A 20,006-nucleotide genomic window follows, 5' to 3' on the forward strand; every position below is an offset into this window, starting at 1 on the left:
AAGACCAGACCAGCTGGTACCAAGCGGCCCCTCTAGGGATTGGGGACGAAAGTAGCCCCAGAAAGTGGCCGCCGGGGCACTGGCTTAGTGCAGCTCTCTTGAGCTATCAGCAGAGAACTCTTAGTCTGATAGCTGCTGTCATAGAGCAAACACATAGTCAAAAAGAGAAGCCATTTCTTCTGCCATAATAGGCAGAGCCAGTGGAGATGCCAGTGTTTCTCAAGCTGTGTCCAGCAGACCTGCTGCAGCCCAAATCCTAAGGCGTTTCCTAAACATATTGAATCCCGGGACCCTCTTCAGAACACCTACACCCAAATCTGTGCACTGAGGGCTCAGAGATCTACATTAAACAGGCACACTGAGTGCTTTCACTGGGCATCCCACAGTTTAGGGACTGCTGTTCCACACTCCCTTGGACATGACTGTCCACAGTTGTGCCATGTTCACTCTGACTTCAGTTCTTTTATTCGCTCTTCCTCCCTCCAGGGACACCCCACCTCCCTTTGTCTTCACCACACGAGCCAAGATCCGATGGCTTCGTGGAGCCACCACTTACTCCTTGATCTCTTTTCCATAAACTCTAATTATGCTATTTAATCCTACCTTATCCTATTTGGTAGCCTCTTTCATGTGTACAGTATAGTAAATCTCCCTTCGTGGCTTAATTCCATTAATTCTTGCCCAGCGCAGAAAGATCTCACTTTAAATAGTTCCCTGTTTGACAAAACCTGTCCCCTAGCCATCCTTTATTTTGAGTAAGTGTTTTTATGTCTTGTCTTCTAAGACAGAAGGAAGGGTGAGGCCTAGAGCTTCATAAGGGCAGAAAATCCTGAGGAGCAGATGTCTTACAAAGAGAGCTGCAGGGCCTTATTGATTGGACTTCTAAAAAGCAGAGATTTCTTCCACCATTGTTCACTTTTGGGGTTTTTTTTTTTTTCCTCCATTATCCCCTTTAGCGTCAAAATCAATTTATGCCAGTACCATACTGTCTTGATGATCACAGCTTTGTAATACAGCTTGAAGTCAGGCATTGTGATGCCCACAGCCTTGGTTTTCTTTTTCAACATTCCTTTGGCTATTCAAGGTCTTTTCTGGTTGCATACAAATCTTAGGATTATTTCTTCCACCTTTGCAAATAAAAACCATGGTATTTTGATAGGGATTGCATCGAATGTGTAAATTGCTCTGAGTAGCATAGACATTTTCACAATATTTGTTCTTCCAATCCATCAGCATGGAATGTTTTTCCATCTCACTGTGTCTTCCTCAACTTCTTTGTTAAGTGTTCTGTAGCTTCTAGAGTACAGATCCTTTACCTCTTTGGTTTGATTTATTCCTGGGTAGCTTATGGTTTGGGGGCATCAAAATCAATTTAAACTGAATTGAAAACTTAGTATTTCTATCTTTGCCTGGCTCTCCATATATGACAATCTCCTTAAGGGATGAAACCTAGTTGTATACCTCTCACATAACTCCTGCATGTTTACTGTGGTCTGCTGTCCCTCTTCCTGAGAACTGCTACCCCCACAGTCTTGTCATGGTTCCATTTTATGCAACATGGCCTCAGACTCCTGGTCTCAGCTGACTGGTCTAGAGGTGGGCACCTGATCCAGAGCTGGATCAGTCAGGTCCTTCCCTCTCCAGGTATTTTTGCAAACTTGAGAGATGTTTGAGTTTGAACTCAATCTGGGAAGTATTTTCCTTATGTGGACCAAAGCCAGTCAAGGAAAGCATTGTGCAGAAAGGATGTGGAAACAGCAGATGCAGGGAGAGGAGAGAGGAGTGATGGAGAGAGTCTGATGGGCACTGTATTTCAGCATTTCTGCATTTGTATTTCCCTGCAGTTCTGCATATCCGTTGGTACTCAGAGTTTTCAGAAGAGTCCTTGTTTTGTGTGAGCTTGTTCTGAAGGCTTCAAGAAATCTGAAAAGACATGGAGCGTAAGGAAGGAAAAGAAAGTCATGCATAACTTTTAGGTAGCCAGTCTACAGAGTCTAACAAAATGTGTGTTATCTCAGGGCACCCGGCTCAGTCAGTAGAGCATGTGATTCTTGATCTCAGAGTTGTGAACTCGAGTCCCATGTTCGGGGTAGAGATTACTTAAAAATATATTTTTTAAAAATGCATGTTATCTTATTCAGTCCTCTAAACAACTGTGTGTTTAAAAAACAATTATGGGGCACCTGAGTGGCTCATTCAGTTAAGCAACTGACTCTTGGTTTCAGCTCAGGTCATGATCTCAGGGTCGTGGGATCAAGCCCTGAGTCAAGTTGGGCTCATGGCTCAGCATTGAGTCTGCTTCTCTCTCTCTCTCTCTCTCTCTCCTCTCCCTTTGCCTCTGCTCATGCTCTAAAATCAGTAAATAAATCAGTCTTAAAAAAATCATGATTATTATTACTACTTTAAAGGCAAGAAAACAAAGGCTTAGAGAGGTAAGTAACTTTTTCCAAAGCCACTAAGCTACAAAGTGTAGAGGTGGAGGTCATATCCCTCTGACTCCGCTGTGCAGAACTGCCTTCAGGTGAAGACCAGGTAGCATGACACTTTCATTTTTGTTCCCATAATACAGTTCCAGCTGGGGAGAATTTGAGCAGATTCTATAGACCAATCCTGCATCTTCTAGTTGTCCCCAGTTACTTGGAATGAACTGTGTTTTGGGCTGCCCTCAGAGGAAGTGTGGGACAAGGAAAGCATAACTGCCCAGCAGACCAGGGATTAGGAGCTGGCTGTTCCAAGAGGTGGGAGCAGCTAGGAGCAGCTGGGTTGAGTCCCATTGCCAGCGAGAGCAGCTGGCACAGGCTGACCATGTCACAAGCGAGAATGACATCCCCTGTGGTGGCACCAACCTCGAGAGTGCGACAGGATGGGTCTGCACATGTGTTTGGGAGTCTACATCCCTCTCCAACCTTTCAGCAGGGGTTGTGGTTGCCCTCAATATCTGAGATGAGGCTGTGGAGTGGGGGTGTGGATGGGTGGCAAGAGAGGCCAAGGGAAGGTGAAGACCATAGTTAGAAGGACGAGACCAATGAGAATGGAGTGGGGTTCAGCAACTTTTTTCTTGTTCAGGAATGAAAGTTCAGACCTCAGATTTTTGACAGACACCTGAAAGAAGCTAACATGGTACATATGGATGTTTAGTTCAAAGAGATGCGCTCTTAGTCCTCTCCTTTGGCGCTTAAAGAAGTCCAGAAAAATTAAATAAAAAATTAAACAACACATTAAACTGGTTAAATTAGAATCTGGAAATCCAAGCCAGAATCCAAGTTCTAGTAGACTTTCCTCCACTTCACTGGGTCAATATCTGTAGTGTAAGTAAGAGATTAAATGTAGTGGCCATGGCTAGTTCTTATACTTGAGAAAGTGTACTCACCGCTACCCCTCAAATGTAAAGAACAAATGAAATGGAAAGAGACGTCTAAAAATGTCATCTCTGGAAAGTGATTTGTAAAATTCAGGGTGAGGGATGAGCTGATTTAAGACCCTAAACATATTTGAACTATCAGCATATTCACTGTTTCCTCTTTGACCTCAAATAAAGGCTATGATGGCTTTAACATGCTGGTCATGCTCTTTGATATGACTACAAGCAGATACCCTAATTACGTATATTTCCTGTACCCAGAAACATGCAAAGTGTGATCTCTGCAGAATCTTGTTGTGCTGTCTTTGGATCCCATGGGCAGGTGCAACTCAGGCGCTCCCTCGGCTCCTGGGTTCTTGGCTCTGGTTGGCAATGGAAAGAGGCAGATGGTTCTGAGAGGCCTCAGCCTACCACTTCCAAGTCATGAGCAAGCCTCTTTTCCTTTCTAGGGATTTAAAAAGACAAGGGAGTGGAGAGAGACCATTTTTTTTTTTTCCACCTTCCTTCTTGACACATTCTCGATCATGAAATCTGAAGAAAGGAATAGAGACAGGGGTTAGTTGGAAGGAAATTTCTAGCACCTAAGAAAATGTTCACATTATTTTAAACAGTGCAAAGAGCTCCCCAAAAGGAAATGCTATTGGAGGGATGAATAAAAAATTTTGAAATGGTTCAGAGAAGATAGATTTCTTTAAAAAAAAAAAAAATTATAGGGCAGCTCAGGGTGGTTCAGCGGTTTAGCGCCACCTTCGGCCCAGGGCATGATCCTGGAGACTCAGGACCGAGTCCCATGTTGGGCTCCCTGCATGGAGCCTGCTTCTCCTTCTGCCTGTGTCTCTGCCTCTCTCTCTCTCTTTCTCTCTCTGTGTCTTACACGAAAAAATTAAAAAAATTATAGCTGGAGCAGTACATGCTGATGCCTATGTTGGCTATGTTGGAAAAGTTCAAAGGTTGGTGAGTTAGAACTTTCAGTTCTTCTGGGATTTTTATTGAACCTATGTTAGTAGGAAAGTCATCAGAAAACACAGAATGGCATGAACAGCTCAATGGAATATGGTTCAGAAGAACACACCTATGAGAAGGAAAGAAAATTTGTGAGGGTGTTTAATGAAAATGTTATCTAAATGCAATGTACAGCAACTATAAGCTACTGCCTCCCACATTTATGACTCTAGTTGTGACCTCTTCTCTGACCCATAGATTTCTAAATCTCAGGCTTTAAGTGTGTTATACCTCCTTAATGCAAATTTGAGTATGTCTCTGCCTTGCTGAAAATCCTTCAATGACTCCCTATTGCCTATAGAATAGAGGCCAAGCTCCTTAACATATCCCACGAAGCCCCATGTGACTTTTCTTTGTTCTCTGTAGCTGGTATTGGTGCCTATGCCCTGAGTTGGCTCCCTACTCCCTGCCCCTATATCATTTATGGGTCAAAATGCTCAAGGAGGCTTCCTAATAGCAAGATGCTTTCTTCCCTTTCTGAGGTAAGATAAAGCCAAGTAAGTGATTTTGCCACTCCATCAGGATGGGAGCTTTGATTCTTCCCTGCAATTGAACTTCATTCATTCTTTCCAGAAACATTTACTCAGCGCCTTGCTTGGGGTAGGAACTGTGTTAGACAGTAGGGATTTAAAAGTGAACAAGACACATGTCCTGCCTTCAAAGAGTTTACATGCTGAGTAAACTCTGAGTAGTAATTTCCTTTTACTGATGTAACAAATTTATTTTTATTTTTTAAAAAGATTTTAATTATTTATTTATGATAGACAAAGAAAGAGAGGCAGAGACATAGGGAGAGGGAGTAGCAGCCCCCTCATGGGGAGCCCGATATGGGACTCGATCCTGGGACTCCAGGATCACACCCTGAGCTGAAGGCAGATGCTCAACCACTGAGCCACCCAGGCGTCCCTGATGTAACAAATTTAATGGCTCAGAACAACGCAAATTTGTTATCTTACAGTTCTGGAGGTCAAGTTGTATCAGGGCTATAAATCCTTCTGAAGACTCTAGAGGAGAATCTCTTTCCCTTGCCCTGTCCAACTTCAAGAGGCTGCCTATTCCTTGATTCATTCCCCCTTCCTCTATCATCACTGTCAGTGGTGTGGTGTCTTCAAATCTTTGTCTGACCCTGTTTCCATGGTCTTATCTCCTGTGCCTCTTAACTGTGACCCTCTTACTTCCCTCTCATGAGAAATTTGTGATTATGTTGGGTCCACTCAGATAATCTCAGGTACGTGTCTCCTCATATCCAGATTTTAATCACATCTGCAAAATTTCTTCTGCCATGGAAAGAGACATATTCACAGATTCCAGGTATTAGGACATGGACATCTCAGTGGGGAATTAGTCTGCCTATGGCACTCTGCTAGCCCTTTTACTTGGTCTTTAAAGCAGCATCAGTTGCTTATTCAACAAACATGCTTGAATGTCTTGTATATATGTCCCTGTTGTAGGTGCTGGGAATATAGACATAACAAAGCAGACATAAAGCTCCTGCTTTCAGAGATCTTATCTTATGAATGAGACAGAGAGTGAGAGAGGAAACCACACGCGGTTAAAAAGAGCACCAGGAACAAGCAAGCAAATGACACAATGACCTTTGTACAGGGAGTGCACCACACAGACATTTGGGGGAAGAGCTTTCCAGGCAGAGGCAATAGCAAACGCAGGGCCTGGAGGCAGGGGAGTGGCTAGTGTTTTCAGGGACCCGAGAGAAGCCAGTGTAACTGAGGGGGAGGGGTGTGGAGTGGTGAGGAAGATGAAGTCAGAGCTCTAGAGGGGAGTCAGAGAATACATTCATCTAGTCCAGAACGGGAATTTTGGCTCTTTCTCTGAGTGACATGAGAAGCCCTGAAGGCTTTTGAGCAGGGAAGCGACATGATCTGACTTACTTATGCTCCACGCTCTGGGTCCTGTGCACAGAGCAAATTATTGAGGGAAAGGACAAGAAGAAGGAGATCAGAAAGAGAGATCAATAGGGGAATAGTGTGATAACCCAGGAGAGACAAGGCTCAAACAGGGAGACTTGCAGTGGGTGGAAAATGATTAGATTCCACATTTATTCTGAAAGAAGTGCCAACAAAACTCACTCATGGTCTGGATATGTGATGTGAGAGAAATAGAGAAGTCAAGGATGACCCCATGACTTTTGCTCTGGACAAGAGCCTCTGAATCTCTGGAAGGGTGCCCTTAACTGAGGTGGGGAAGATTGTAGGAGGGAATGATTTTTTTGGAGGGCGGGGGGGGGGGGGGGTGCGCGGCGACTATCTGGAGCTTTTCAGCTTTACATATGTGAAGTTTGAGATACCTAATATACAACCACTTGGAGATGTTGAATAGGAGATGGATGTGTTAACCTTAAAAAATAAAACTGTCAGTTATTTTACCAGCAAAATGGGGTTTATTCAGGAATAATGGAGAAGTGCATTGAGGACACGCACACTATGGCAAAACCAGAGGCAGGTCCAACAAATGAAGAAGGGCAGTATTTTATGGAGAAGAAGGAGGAAGTCAAGGAGACTTGTTTTGAAGGAAAGCCCACTGGAAAAAGGCAGGAGTTCAGAGTGATGATGGTTTCTCATTGGCTGAGTTGCAGGGGTAGCCAATTTCTTGTAGAAGCTGCAATGTACACCACTCTCTGTGGGGTCCTGTTGAGGACTCTTCTGCTGAGGTGTGTAACTGACACTTCTGTTGGAGACTATAATTGACAATTGTTTCTGTAATTGAGGTTGAGTGGTAGCCTCTGGACTCCATATTAGGGAGGTTTCCCTTTATTAATTTTCACGGATGTAGGAGTCTGGCTTTCAGGGAGGTGACTGGACTGGAGATGCAAATTTGAGTAGTCAGACTATAGATGTCATTTAAAGTCATCAGATTGGTGAGATGACCTCGGAATGATAAGAGACCACAAAAAGATGATGTCCATAGAGACCTGGGGATTTCTGAGTTTAGAGGTGGGAGTCTGAGAAGGCCATAAAGCTAGAATAAGAACCAAGACAGACTCTTAGCCCAGAAGCCACAGGAGAATGTATTTCAAGGTTGAAAGCGACCAACCTTTCCCTGCTGCTGAGGACTCAAATGAGGTCAGGATGGGAACTGGCCACAAGTTTAGCAATAAGGCAGTCACTAAGGATCCTGAGAAAATCTGTTTTTCTGGGAAACAGAAGAGTACGGGCGGACAGGTGCAGGTAGGTTGGTATTAGAGTGGTAGGGCGGGAGTGTGCCAGGTTCTCTTTTGATTGTTTCTATTTTACCAATGAACAAGAAGCAAAGCCATTAGCTGTGAGTTATAAGCCAGAGGTTTGATGTTGGGGGAGAAGGTGTGAAATAGTTCTTTAGAAGAGTGGGGGAGTGGACAAGGAAGTGTAGTAGCTCTGCTAAGCAATGTTGAGTATAAAGTTCTTGGTATTTAAACACGTAAATATCATGTAGACGGGAGACTGAACTGTTCTAAGAAATCTAGTATTCAGATAAATCAAGTTACACCACCTAGGGCTAAAACCACAATACCCTAAAATTGAAACAGCACTAGATAGAACTTTAATTTTGGATGATTTGGGGGCACTTTGGTCCTTTTTAATAGTTAAGAGTAATTTTTCTGAATATGTGTTAGTAATTCCCTATAGAGGTATAGTGAGTAATAGGAAGTTCTGAATTGATGATAATAGGCTGAATAAACCAGACTTTAGCTGAGAAACATGCAGCTGTGAATTGATGTTTATAATATTAAAAAATAACAATTTTGCTTGCTTGGCCGGCTTCTGTGTCAAAATCATTCCATTACCAGATATGTTAGGGTGTTTTGTTGTGTAGGAATGAATAACCAGAGGGAAATGAATTCAACTGTGGTCTAAAAAACTAAGAACCCAACAGGGAGAGACGAACAGGAAATGACTAGATGTTCTCCTTATCGCTAGGAAAGGTTACACATCCCTGTGTGGGAGGGGTTTAGGTGGAGGTGGGAAGAAGAACCCAGAGAGAGGAGGGAGGAATGGTTTGGCAAACTCTGTATTCCCTCTTTTACTCTCCTGTCTCTTGTCTGTTGTTTTGAAATCCCAAGAAGGCCAAGGAAGATACAGAGGGAGTGCCTGACCTGTTGGTATTACAAACATGTTATTGGAACCTACAGCTTTGGTGGATTTCACCTTTTCTTCCTTCAAAAACATAGGTGAAAAGTCTGTTACCAGTGACGAGTAAATAGTAGGCCAGGGCCTTGAAAGAGCAGTTTTAGGTCCCCGGGACGGTATCTCCTATTCTACTCTATCTGAAGGTTAGAGAAGTTCACTTCATAATCTGAGGCCAATATCTATTCTGGAGCCTCATAAGCATCGAATAAAGTTAATAGATTTGGCTAGCACTTGGGTCAGTTATTTCAAATGTTATCAAATGGCCATCTGGGAGTCATAAAACAGGTGGCTCTGCAATTGTATTGTGTTAGTGGGTACAGATTGGCAGCCATCCTTTCTTTACAGGTAAAACTGTGTTAAAAGTTGAGCCAGAGCAAATAAACAACTGATTTACAATAGTGTACTGTGCTATGAAAGATAGTTCCTTAAAACACATCAGCAGGGTGGTTGGTGATGCGTGGAGTTTCTTTGTAAAAATTTTTATATTAAAAATACCAGCATGTGAATATTAGCCCTGCCCTCCCACCCTCTCTTCCTTCCCTCCTTCCTTTCTTCTTACTTTCTTTCCTTCTCTCTTTCCTTATAGTTATTTTGGTGGGAGTGTGGACATATTCAGTTTAGGTCTTTGGTTTGAGTTAGCATATTTATAAAATAACAAGGAATCTGTTTTGAGTTAGTGAAAAAACAAATCATGAACAATGCATTCCCTGTGAAATTACTGTAGCATGACCCTCCTTAATATTTTTGTTGTTTTTACAGTTGGGACAAGAGAAACTTTAAAATCAACTTGTCAACAGCTAGCTAAACTTTGTGAAACTGACCTATAAAATGAAATACTCATTTTTTTTTTGTAAAAGGAAAATATGTTATTTATTAGAAAATTTTTATAGGTCTAAGAGCTATTGAATTGTAAAGCTGACCTCACATCTGGACTACTCCTTCGTTTTACAAATGAAGAATCAGCAATTAATTGACTTCTCAAGGAGTCTCAATTATTAGTGACACAGAAAAACTCAAAGTTAGTCTCCTAAAGTTGTCTAGTGCTTTTCAATCATTGTATTCACTCAGGTTTCAAGTGTAAAAACTTTCACCAACCTAGGATTTAAGCTCATGCTTGACCTAGAGTCTTAACTGCCTACTCTTCATGTACTTTTATGGGTTTTCTAGTTTTGTGGGATTGAATGAAAAATCACAGTTTTCTCATATTAATGTAAGTCGGGATGGGATTTATTAGTTTTTTTTTTATTGAGATATAATTCACATGCCATGGAATGTGTTTTTCACTCATCCCTTCTGAAATCTAAAGTTCAAGCTTACTTCTATTCACAGCATCCATTTTATTTAGGCAGTGACTATTTAGCCGCCCCCCCCAAAGAAAAATTGTAGTTTCTACAATTAAAAGAATAAACAGGGCACGAAAAGATTTCCTCTTGATCCTTAACAGCATTGAAGTAGGTTTGAAGGCATCTGAAAAGCTTAATGATTAAAAAAAAAAAAAAAATCTGAACAACAAACCTCCCCCCACCCCAGGGTGGTTTTTTTTTTTCCTTAACAGCATTGAAGTAGGTTTGAAGGCATCTGAAAAGCTTAATGATTAAAAAAAAAAAAAAAAAAAAAATCTGAACAACAAACCTCCCCCCACCCCAGGGTGTGTTTTTTTTTTTAAAGATTTTATTTATTTATTTATTTATTCATGAGAGACACGGAGGGAGAGAGAGAGAAGAGAGAGAGAGAGAGAGGCAGAGACACAGGCAGAGGGAGAAGCAGGCTGCACACAGGGAGCCCAATGTGGGACTCGATCCCAGGACCCCAGGATCACGCCCTGAGCTGAAGGCAGGTGCTAAACTGCTGAGCCACCCAGGGATCCCAGCACCCCAGGGTTTTTCTGAGACAAAGTTGGAGAAAGGAAGGACTCTAACTACTGAAAAGGACATATTCTATGTGAACAGAAACAGACAGTAATGGAGTAAGAACATAAAGACTTCTAACTCTGGGAAAGGAACTAGGGGTGGTGGAAGGGGAGGAGGGCGGGGGGTGGGAGTGAATGGGTGACGGGCACTGGGGGTTATTCTGTATGTTAGTAAATTGAACACCAATAAAAAATAAATTTATTATTAAAAAAAAACATGGCTGTGGAGCAGAAACATATTCTAGGCCTAAGTAGGTACATACTCTACGGGGGTGGGGTGGGGGTGGGGGTGGGGGTGGGTAGTGAAAGCAAAGTAATGAGGACACTTGCAGGCTGCCACACTCATTTTCTGCCCTCAGTGGACGTTAAGTAAATACCTGCTATGTTACCAAGCTTGTGGAGGGCTGAGAACACAAAGATGAGCAAGGCTGACCCTCGAGGAGCGCAATCTGGTGGTGGAGGTGGGGGAGGTGGGGGCGGGGCAAGGGACGAGAGAGGGAGTCTATGCAGCGGTGGTTGGGGGATGAGATTGGGCGGGAGGGTGCAAAGAGTGAATATATGGTAGATATTTGGGGGTACAGATACATGCTGGCTTCTGTGTCAGAAATCTCCCCCCAGAACCTCTGGAGGAAAAACCCTAAGGCGATCCATTTGCCAAACCCGGCCGGAGAATCATGACGCTGGGCTACAGATGCTCTCTCAAATAGGTCTAAAAAATCCTCCTCCCGCTTCGAGCCGCGCTTCCCCCACCAGGAGGGTGTCGGGCAAGGGAGCGGGCAGGCTGAAAACTGCACCCACGTTCGCCGTCTTGGCTCCCTGCGGGAGACAGGAATCCAGGGCTTTGCCGTCGTCATAGCAACTAGGAGTTCCGCGACTCCCACTTCCCCCGCCGGCCGGGCCGAGCGGCCGCTTCTCTCGCGAGATTTGCGCGTGGTGCCGAGCGGCCCAGCGGTGATCTCACCCGAGACTTGGGAGGGAGGGAGGGAGGGGAAGGAATGGGGCTGGGAGGCGGGGAGGCGGGGAGGCGAGGGGAGTGCAGGGGAGGGAAGGGCGAGCGCGGCGCCGCCACCGCCGGCAACTTTGTGAGCGAGTTCAGTGCGTGCGTGAGCGAGTGAGCGAAAAAGTCAGTGCGGCGCCGACTTCCCGGGAGGAGGGTCCCCGGGAGGGGAGGGCCAGGTCTGGGCTTCGGAGGCCGCCCCCGGCCACTCCATCCCTTCCCGCCTCCGGGGCTCCCTCCCCACTTCCTCCCCCCCAGCGGTCCTCCCGGGCCTTCCCGCCCCCGGCGGCTGTTACCTGTCCCCTCCCCCACTCGGCACGCACCCCCCCCTCCCCGCGCCCAGCTCCGACCTCCGGACCCCCAAGCCACCCCAGCTTTTCCTCCTGGGGGGCAGGCGGGCGGCACCGGGGGCGCTGAGCTCCGGAGGCGGCGTGAGCGGGGGCCGGGGCGCCCAGACAATAGTTGATGCCCGGGGACGGGGGAGGGCACCGCCGCCCGCCCTGCTCCGGGGAAGCGGCCCCCGCCGCCTGCTCCCCTGCCTCGGGGCCGGGCTCAGGAGTTGGGCAGATTCCGCCCCCACCTCCCCGGGCCCCCCTCCGCCCGGCGCCCGGCGCTCGGCGCTCGGCGCCCGCCCCGGCCCGCCCCGGCCCCGCCGCCCGCCCGCCGCCCGCCGCCCGCCGCCCGCGGCTCTCCGCAGAGGAGGCGGCGAGAGGGCGCGCGCCGGCCGGCCACACGGTTTCTCTTTCTCCCCAGGGAGAGCGCGCGGCGGACGCGCCCCGGACGCGCGGCGGCACCGGGAGGCCGTGCAGGGCGGTAAGTGGCTCCCGCGACCCGAGGCCCGGCTGGGGGAGCCGGGGCTGCAGGACTGTCCCCAGCCCCCGCCAGCGCCCTCGTGGCCGGTGCTCGGGGCCAGGGCCAGGAGCGGGACCCCGGGACCCCGGGACCCCGGACCCCGGTCAAAGTTCTTATTTCCGATCTGCTGGCTCGCCGGTAGCGCGGCGCGGCGGGGGCGCGTCCGGGCTGCACCGCGCACGGCGCGCGCACGCCCCTCGGAGCCGGGAGCTGCGGGACTCCCCGCGGAGCGCCTCGGGGAGAGGCCGGGAGACCCGCGCCCGCTCGGGGCGGCTGCGCCCACCCCGGCCCGGGCTCCCGCCGGCACCTTCGCCTTCAGCCACCTGGGTGAGCGCGTTGCAGGCTGTGCCGGGAAGGACAGGCCGAGGGGTGCAGTCCTGGGAAAGGCAGGAGGGGGCTCGGTGCCCGCGGGTGGTTCATTTCTCTCCCCGGGGGGTGGGATGGGGGGTGGTGCCTGGGGGTGCGCGGCGAAAGTCAGGGATGCTCCGACCTGCTTTCCTTGGAGCGAGTAAACCTCGAGAGGGCTGGAGAGGCACGGGCGAGCTTCCAAGAGAACTTTTCCTCCGTAGCCTCCTCTGTTTCCAACTTCTCCTGACCCTCGAGGGGGTTTGCGAGGCTCCCCCATCGCCTCACGGCATTTCTAGGTGGACAAGTAATCTCTCGGGGGCAGGTTGCAACGTCCTCGCGTTTCACCGTTTGTTAAGTCTAGGGACGAGGGAAATGGTTCACTTCAGGGAAGATGGTTTTTTTTTTTTTTTTTTTTTTTTATCAATTGAGTTGTTGGAATTCGTTTTTGCAGGGGAGCATTTGGGGTCTGATGGCTCCTAGAGACTGCGTTTGCTCTAATAGATTGAATTTTTCATGACGGGTATTTTTAGAAGTAGCCTTCGCTGAAATTCTTACTACCTGCTAGACGATTATATTTCTCAACTGGGAGCCAGTGATGCGATGCAAATTTCAGAGTAAAGGTGTCGACTTTCATCAGGTTCCAGGTCTATCTGGATGAACTGGGGTTGGCGTTTCCTCTATAAAGTAAGCCTTTCATGTTGAAACTCTGACTCAGACTCTTAAAGCCATTGTTTTTATACTGGTACTCTGTGGGAGTTAAGTGTCAACTTTCTCTTCTTTTCTCATATGGAATATTTGTCCAAGGCAAAGATTCTCTGACTTAATCTTTAGGAAAAGTACAAGATTAAGTCCTATAGAATCATTCTCTGCAGCCAGTTTAGTAATAGTATTAATTTTCTATATAATCCTGGTTTAATGACTTTCACTTTTCTCTTTTTCATTTTTTTGAAGGCTGCAATTAAACCACCTTTACCGGGATGAAAAGAAAAAAAAAAAACAAACCTGATGGGAATAATGTAGAATAGTGTTAACAGCAGTAGTCTCAAATAAAAGGTTTACGTAAAGCAGTTTATGATCACTGATGTGTCCAACTATTAGATGACATACTAGTTATTAACAAGAGTATTAATATTAAAACATTTTCCCATGGAATAAATTATTCATACTGAGGCATCAGCAATTAACAGTGCATTTTAAAATGACTTGGGTGATGATTTGCTTGTAAATGGTTAGGGGCAAAATAAGAGATTTTGGGGATGAATGGCTTTATGTGGGTGACAACTTATTTTCTTATCTCATTATGCTTAAGTAAAGGACTCTTGAAGTTGACTGTATCATTAGATTTCTCTAGTTTGACTAAGAGAACAAGTTTGGCAAGTGGCTCAAGATAGTCAGTAGGTGTTGCTGTTAGCTTCTCTGCAGTTGCTGGTGCTGCTCCTCTGGTTTGAAACTGCAATTCTGATAGAACTTTTTAGATCTGAAGTGTCAGTCGTTAGGATGCCGTGGCAAGGTTGACCAGAACTCTTAGTGATAAATCCAAAGCACTTAGATTTTGAACTGAGATTCATTTAACTCTATCCTTTCAATACTATTTCCTGGGTTTCGTATTTATTTACTTTGCTTTTGGTTGAATTACATGAGTAATTTTAGGGAACCTACCCCCCCCCCCCCAATTTTTTTTCAAACAACTTAAAAATCTTCATGTAATTTTATTGAAGCCATAGTTGGAAGATTGCTTGAGTTTGGTGGTTTTGTAGACTTCGGGGGATCTTCCTTGACTCTGAGTTGAGATGTGTATATATATGTTCTGTGTTAACTTTGCAGCTTGAATTTTTCAATAAATGGGTGTTTTCTGACTCTTTGAGCTGTGAAACAGAAGCCTGAGGAGAGGTGGGACAGTGTAAGAGTACAGATTCCCTGAATCTTTCCAATTTAGGGGAAAGTATGTAGTGATTCATGAGAGTATGATTATGTGCTTCCTGTCATTTCTTGTGGTTGTGTTATCATTTCTGCTGGTTCATATCAGTGTACACATAAGGTATGGACATGAAGATATTCAGGTAACATTTCACATTTGAGACTTTTGGTTCACTGATGAAATTGGACTTTGTCAGAGGAAGATAGATTTATTCCTCTAATGGAGAGCTAGATCTCTGATATAGAATGCTTCTTTCTTCCTTTTGATACCAATCATGGAAGTTTATATCTGAAATTCAGAACCCCCCCCCCCAAATAATATCACTATATTCCTAACCTTTCAAGGTTTATGGTGAGTCAGGTGCTATTTACTGAATGTCTTTATCCATGAAGTGTTGCTATTGGGCTCCATGATTCCAGTGGTGAATATAAGTGTGTTTCATGGAACTTATAGTCCAGTGGAACCATTTGTAGTAACCTTTCTGGGTTTGGTTTTATGGTACACTGATGCCTCCACAAAGGTTTTACATAACAAGCTATCAATTATTTTTAAATTTTAACTTATTAAATTAGTTTCTGAAATAATGAAGCCCAGTATTTGTCCTCAGAAGTTCTGGGTTTCAAATTTTCTGGCTATGGGATCTTAAAAAATAATCAAACCTCTCTGAACTTTCTGAAAAACTCTTTTTATGCAAAGATGGGTGTAATGCTTCACAGCTTTGCTGCAAGAATTAATGAGAAAATATGCATGAAAGTACTTTGCAAATCATGAATTTTTATTTGCAGTTGCATTTTCTTTCTGATGAACAGGTTCATACTTTATTGAAGCTAGAAGGGATTTTGAATTTAAATCATTTGGCCCATTTTCTCCATTTTACAGATGATGAAACTGAGGCCCACAAAGTTGAAGTGATTTATCCAAGGTTATAGAAGAACTAGTTAGTGATCAGGCAATGATTGGAAGGCAGGTTTCCAGATTTAACTGTACTCCTCTTTATTTCCTGCATTGATTTTAGTTGTTTTTTTTTTCCTTTTGAGCCTCTAGGTTACAATTCATTTACTGCTCCCCACTCAAGTATTCAGTGTTGATTAAGTATCTAAAATGAGAAGCAAAGCTTAAGGAAACAGACAAAATCAACATTAAGATTGAAGAGCTATGAGAAGAGTATTGATGTAGTGTTTGGTAAGTTAGCTTTAGAGTTACTCAAATTACAAAGTTATGGAAAAAGAAATTATGAGTTAGTTAAAATATCTACATGGTAGAGTCTGTAAGCTTTTTTGCCCTTTTTTGGATTGGGGGTAGGGAATAGACTCTATTAACTCAGAGCATAATATACTTGTATGCTCTTGAGAGTAGCCAAGCTTAATTTGTTCTAGCTTACCATTTTCTTTCCTTTGCATCAGTTTTCATTTGTAAAAGAAAGTCACTGTTCCTTCCTTATTTCTGGGAACAGTAGCAGCTTGTGGCCCTTCTCTGTTGTCAGTTACACGTAAGTGTGATGGGTGGTGGTGGTGGTGATGGATCAGGTGGAGGGATAATTGCACATAAAACAGGAACATGTTGAAGGAGCTTCCTGTTGTAGATATGACTGATTTATGTAGCACCACCCTCCCTTCCAGTAGGGTAATCTGAGCCAGGAGAGAAGAAATATCTCTGCCAGTTGGGTGACTGCCCTTTAGATGAAGGGCTCTCCCTTTCCCTGGGAGGGTTGAATGTTACCTTACTCTTTCAGTGCTCATCCAAAAATTTGGGTCTTGTTCCATATCCGGTGCTATTTAAGATTGACAGTCCAACCTTCAGTCCACTGCACTTCTACTTTTTGGTATATGAAGTAAATGGGCCTCATTGTTTTTTTTTTTTTTTTTTTTTTTTTTTTTTACACCCCTCCTGTGTCTAGCTAATTGGAAAACAAAAACGAAAACCCAAACCAAAGCCCATACTACCTACATGGCATTTTATTTTCCAAAGGTTAGGTAAAAGTTAATTATCCTTAGATGATTGTTCTTTGATTCTTTCAGTGGGCTCTGAAGTAAGTCAGAAGTATGGGAAAAGTTCCCTTTGCTTTGGATCTCTCAAACACAGAGGGTTTGAGTGAAGGATGGAAGAACATGAGTGTGATTGGGTTTGCGATCAGGAGGCTAAGAAAATCTATTGGGGTTTATCTTTTGAGGGTAGGGGCCAGTGCACATTCATTTTCTCTTTTTATTCTGGTCTGGGGGAGAGTAAAGAGAACATGAGTGTTTTCTTGAAGATAAGAGGGATGACCATGATATGACATGGAGCAACTTCAGGAGCTTTTTTAGTTGGACTCTAGTCAGTAGCCGTGCCTAGGTGGGTGTGCCGTGGAGTCAGGTGAAGCCTTTGCTTTTTGCCTCTGGAGGTCTGAGAGGAGAATTTGCAGTCTTTAGATTTCTAATTTGTTACTTGTCATGTTGCACTGACTTTTCCCTCTAATTAGGATTATAGTATGCCTCACTTTAAATTGTGGGAAACAGGCAATTACATAATGTTAGATTTCCGTCTTTTCAACCCAGGAGAGGCAGGAGCATGTATGCTTCTTGGAGTGTGCCGGCTTGGGGAGGGAGGGTTTCTGGTTTGCACAAGCACAGGGGTCACACAGAGGCGATTTGAGCAGACAGGACAGGATAGGACAGGACAGGACAGGACGTCCAGCCTCGGCTACCACTGGATTCTTTTTCCTTTCTCCTCCCCCAGAATAGGTCTGGGTTAAATGCCTTTTGCAGATACAGTAGTTAATTTTGGTTATTTTCTCTTTTTTCTTCTACTTTTTTTTTTTTTTTTTTATTTTACAAAATCTTTCACCAAAGCTATAGGTATAATTACTAATTGGTTTCTGTGGTTCAGGATCTTACTTCCTTTTATTTAAAAAAAAATTTTTTTTTTAAATTTTTATTTATTTATGATAGTTACAGAGAGAGAGAGAGAGGCAGAGACACAGGCAGAGAGAGGGAGAAGCAGGCTCCATGCACCAGGAGCCCGACATGGGACTCGATCCCAGGTTTCCGGGATCACGCCCTGGGCCAAAGGCAGGCACCAAACCGCTGCGCCACCCAGGGATCCCAACTTCCTTTTAGAATGAATTCTCAACTACTCAGAGGACGGCTAGTGAGAAATAAAAAGCAAAGAGCTTCATAGTGAATGATCATGTATCTTTTTTTTTTTTTTAATGATCATGTTTCTATATCCAGTTTCTTTCCTTGGCTCTTATATTATCTCCCCCCCCCCCCCCCCCCCCCCCAATATTCTAGAGTGTTTGCTTAGATAGGTATTCTGGTTAGATATATTGTGAGCTCCTTGTGTTCCCTTTAACAGTCTTAGTTCCCAGAATTGATTGACAATTGGTTTTTACAAGTTTCTTTGTGGCTCTTGATGCTCTTAGAGAAGCAACTGATAACTGAGTTCAAGAAGACACAGTACTTGTCAGGAGATGCCTGTAAGATACATCGTGTCAGTTAGTTGCATGTACTAAAATTCTCACGCAATTTGACTGTTATTGTTTGCTTCACTTCTGCGTACTGAGGAAAAAAGATGGAAAGGAGTGTTTTCACAGATTTTTGCAAGAAATTTAAGTTTATGACTTGTTGGAACTAAACTGTTCCTTCAGAAGGCTTCAGAAACATGTTCTTACTCTGGCACCGCAGGTCAGTGTGTGGTTGATTGACCTCCTTCCTCTTCCTAAGGCCCAGTTCTGGCTGCTGCAGTGAAGACCTTAGAAGTTTCTGCCCATATACTTTGTCTAAGTGTAATTTCTGAGTAGTTGGCATTTCCTGTGTAAAGCAAGTGTGCTATGTGTCTGTGTTTGGGTGGGGTTTGACTGTGGTTCTTAACCTTTGTCTCTTTTCCAGTTCGGAGTGTGTCCATGTTACTTTATTTTTTTAATGAGGATCTTAGTGCTGATCCTTTGTAATAGGAAGGTGAGGTATAATAATTGCATCACAAAATGTTTCAGTAGGTAAATGATAGGTTATGGAGAGCTACAGTGTTCATAGGCAAGGCTTATTTATTTAGAGTTCAACAATGTCAGTCTAATAATTGCTTTCGGTGGGATTGTTCTGAAGGCCATCTTCAAGGTAGTTTTTAAAATAGTGGTTTTCAGTGGGTTGGGGAGGATGTGTGTTTGGAGGAGCAGTAGAGTGCTTGGGTGGAGAGAGTAAAGGATCCCAGTGAACTCTGGGGCAGCATGCTAGATATCAAATGGCTGGGGGTGTGAAGAAACTCAGTGGATGATTCTGTTCTGTTTCTCCTCCACCCACTTGAGAGCACAGTAGTTTTCATATCATTTTTGAACCTATGCTTGACAGTAAGGTAAACACCAGAGAGCAGCTGACTGGGGATTGTGGAATCTTCGTTTTAACTGGGTGAGAAGGGAAGCCTCTGATCCTATCTGCTATCCCATTGATTAAAAAAGACAACGTGGAAAAAACTCTGGAAATACCTGCCAACAGCTGAAAAGATCAGGCTGCTTAGATTCCTACAGTGGAGGTAGAACATGTAAATCCAATTTGGTATTTTTTATTTACCATCTTAACCATTTTTAAGTATACAGTGTAGCGAAGTACATTCATGTTGTTGGGAAACAGATCTCCAGAACTTCATCTTGCAGATCTGAACCGATACTTGGGAACTCACTCACCTTTCCCTCTTTCCTTATCTCCAGCTATTGCCATTCAACTTCTGTTTCTGTGAATTTCTCTACTTTAGACACCTCATATAAGTAGAATCAGGCAGTACTTTTGTCTTTTTGTGAGTGGCTTATTTGACTCAGCATAATGTCCTTCAAAGTTCATCCATGTTGGCATATAGCAGAATTTCCTTCTTTTGAGCTGAATAATATTCCATGATATGTATAGACCGTATTTTGTCTATGCGTCCATTCATGGACATTGAGGTTGCTCCTACCTCTTCTGTGAATAATGCCGGTGTGAACATGGGTATATCTTTAAGACATTCCTTTTAATTCTTTTGAATATACACACAGAAGTTGGATTGCTGGATCATATGGCAGTTCTATTTTTAATTTTTTGAGTAATCTCTGTACAGTTTTTCATAGTAGTTGTAAAACCACAGTGGTTTTACATTCCTACCACCAGTGCACAAGGGTTCCGGTTTCTCCACATCCTCATCAACACTTGTTATTTTCTGTGTGTGGGTTTTTCTTTTTCTTTTTTTTTTTTTTATAGTAGCCATCCTAATGCATGTGAGGTGAGATCTCACTGTGATTTTGATGTGCGTTTGTCTAATGATAAGTGATTTTGAGCATCTTTCATATGTTTGTTGGCCATTCGTCTATCATCTTTGGAGAAATGTCTATTCAGGTCCTTTGTCCATTTTTTAATCTGGTTATTTCATTTCTTATTGTTGAGTTGTAGGTTCTTTATATATTCTACATATTAACCCCTCATCAGATGTATTATTTGCAGATATTTTCTTCTATTCTGTGGGTTGCTTTTTCACTCTATTGGTTCTATTTTTTT

General features: G+C 44.0%; 1 protein-coding gene and 1 long non-coding RNA gene across 17 annotated transcripts in view; one reads left to right on the plus strand and one right to left on the minus strand.

The window, feature by feature from the left end:
* Positions 1–880: 880 nt before the first annotated feature.
* Positions 881–12,964, minus strand: LOC119872893. 2 transcript variants are annotated; one of them, XR_005363501.1, is made up of 2 exons: positions 12,736–12,964; positions 881–1,923 (listed from the first exon to the last, which is right to left on the minus strand). It is a non-coding gene; the product is annotated as an uncharacterized LOC119872893 (long non-coding RNA). The 2 variants fall into 2 exon arrangements; XR_005363500.1 differs by lacking the exon at positions 12,736–12,964 and adding an exon at positions 3,619–3,928.
* Positions 11,432–20,006, plus strand: part of SIPA1L1 (signal induced proliferation associated 1 like 1) — a 375,245-nt gene continuing 366,670 nt past the window's right edge. For 8 of the 15 annotated variants that reach the window (XM_038545124.1, XM_038545128.1, XM_038545132.1 and 5 more), the window contains exons 1-2: positions 11,432–11,519; positions 12,147–12,206. The gene's annotated coding sequence lies outside the window, so the exon portion shown is untranslated. Of the gene's footprint in view, positions 11,520–12,068; positions 12,207–12,456; positions 12,573–20,006 lie in introns of those variants that run through there. The other 7 variants (XM_038545130.1, XM_038545126.1, XM_038545131.1 and 4 more) reach the window with 3 other exon arrangements.

This window comes from Canis lupus, chromosome 8, assembly GCF_011100685.1.
Source record: "Canis lupus familiaris isolate Mischka breed German Shepherd chromosome 8, alternate assembly UU_Cfam_GSD_1.0, whole genome shotgun sequence".
Taxonomy (NCBI): Eukaryota; Metazoa; Chordata; class Mammalia; order Carnivora; family Canidae; genus Canis; species Canis lupus.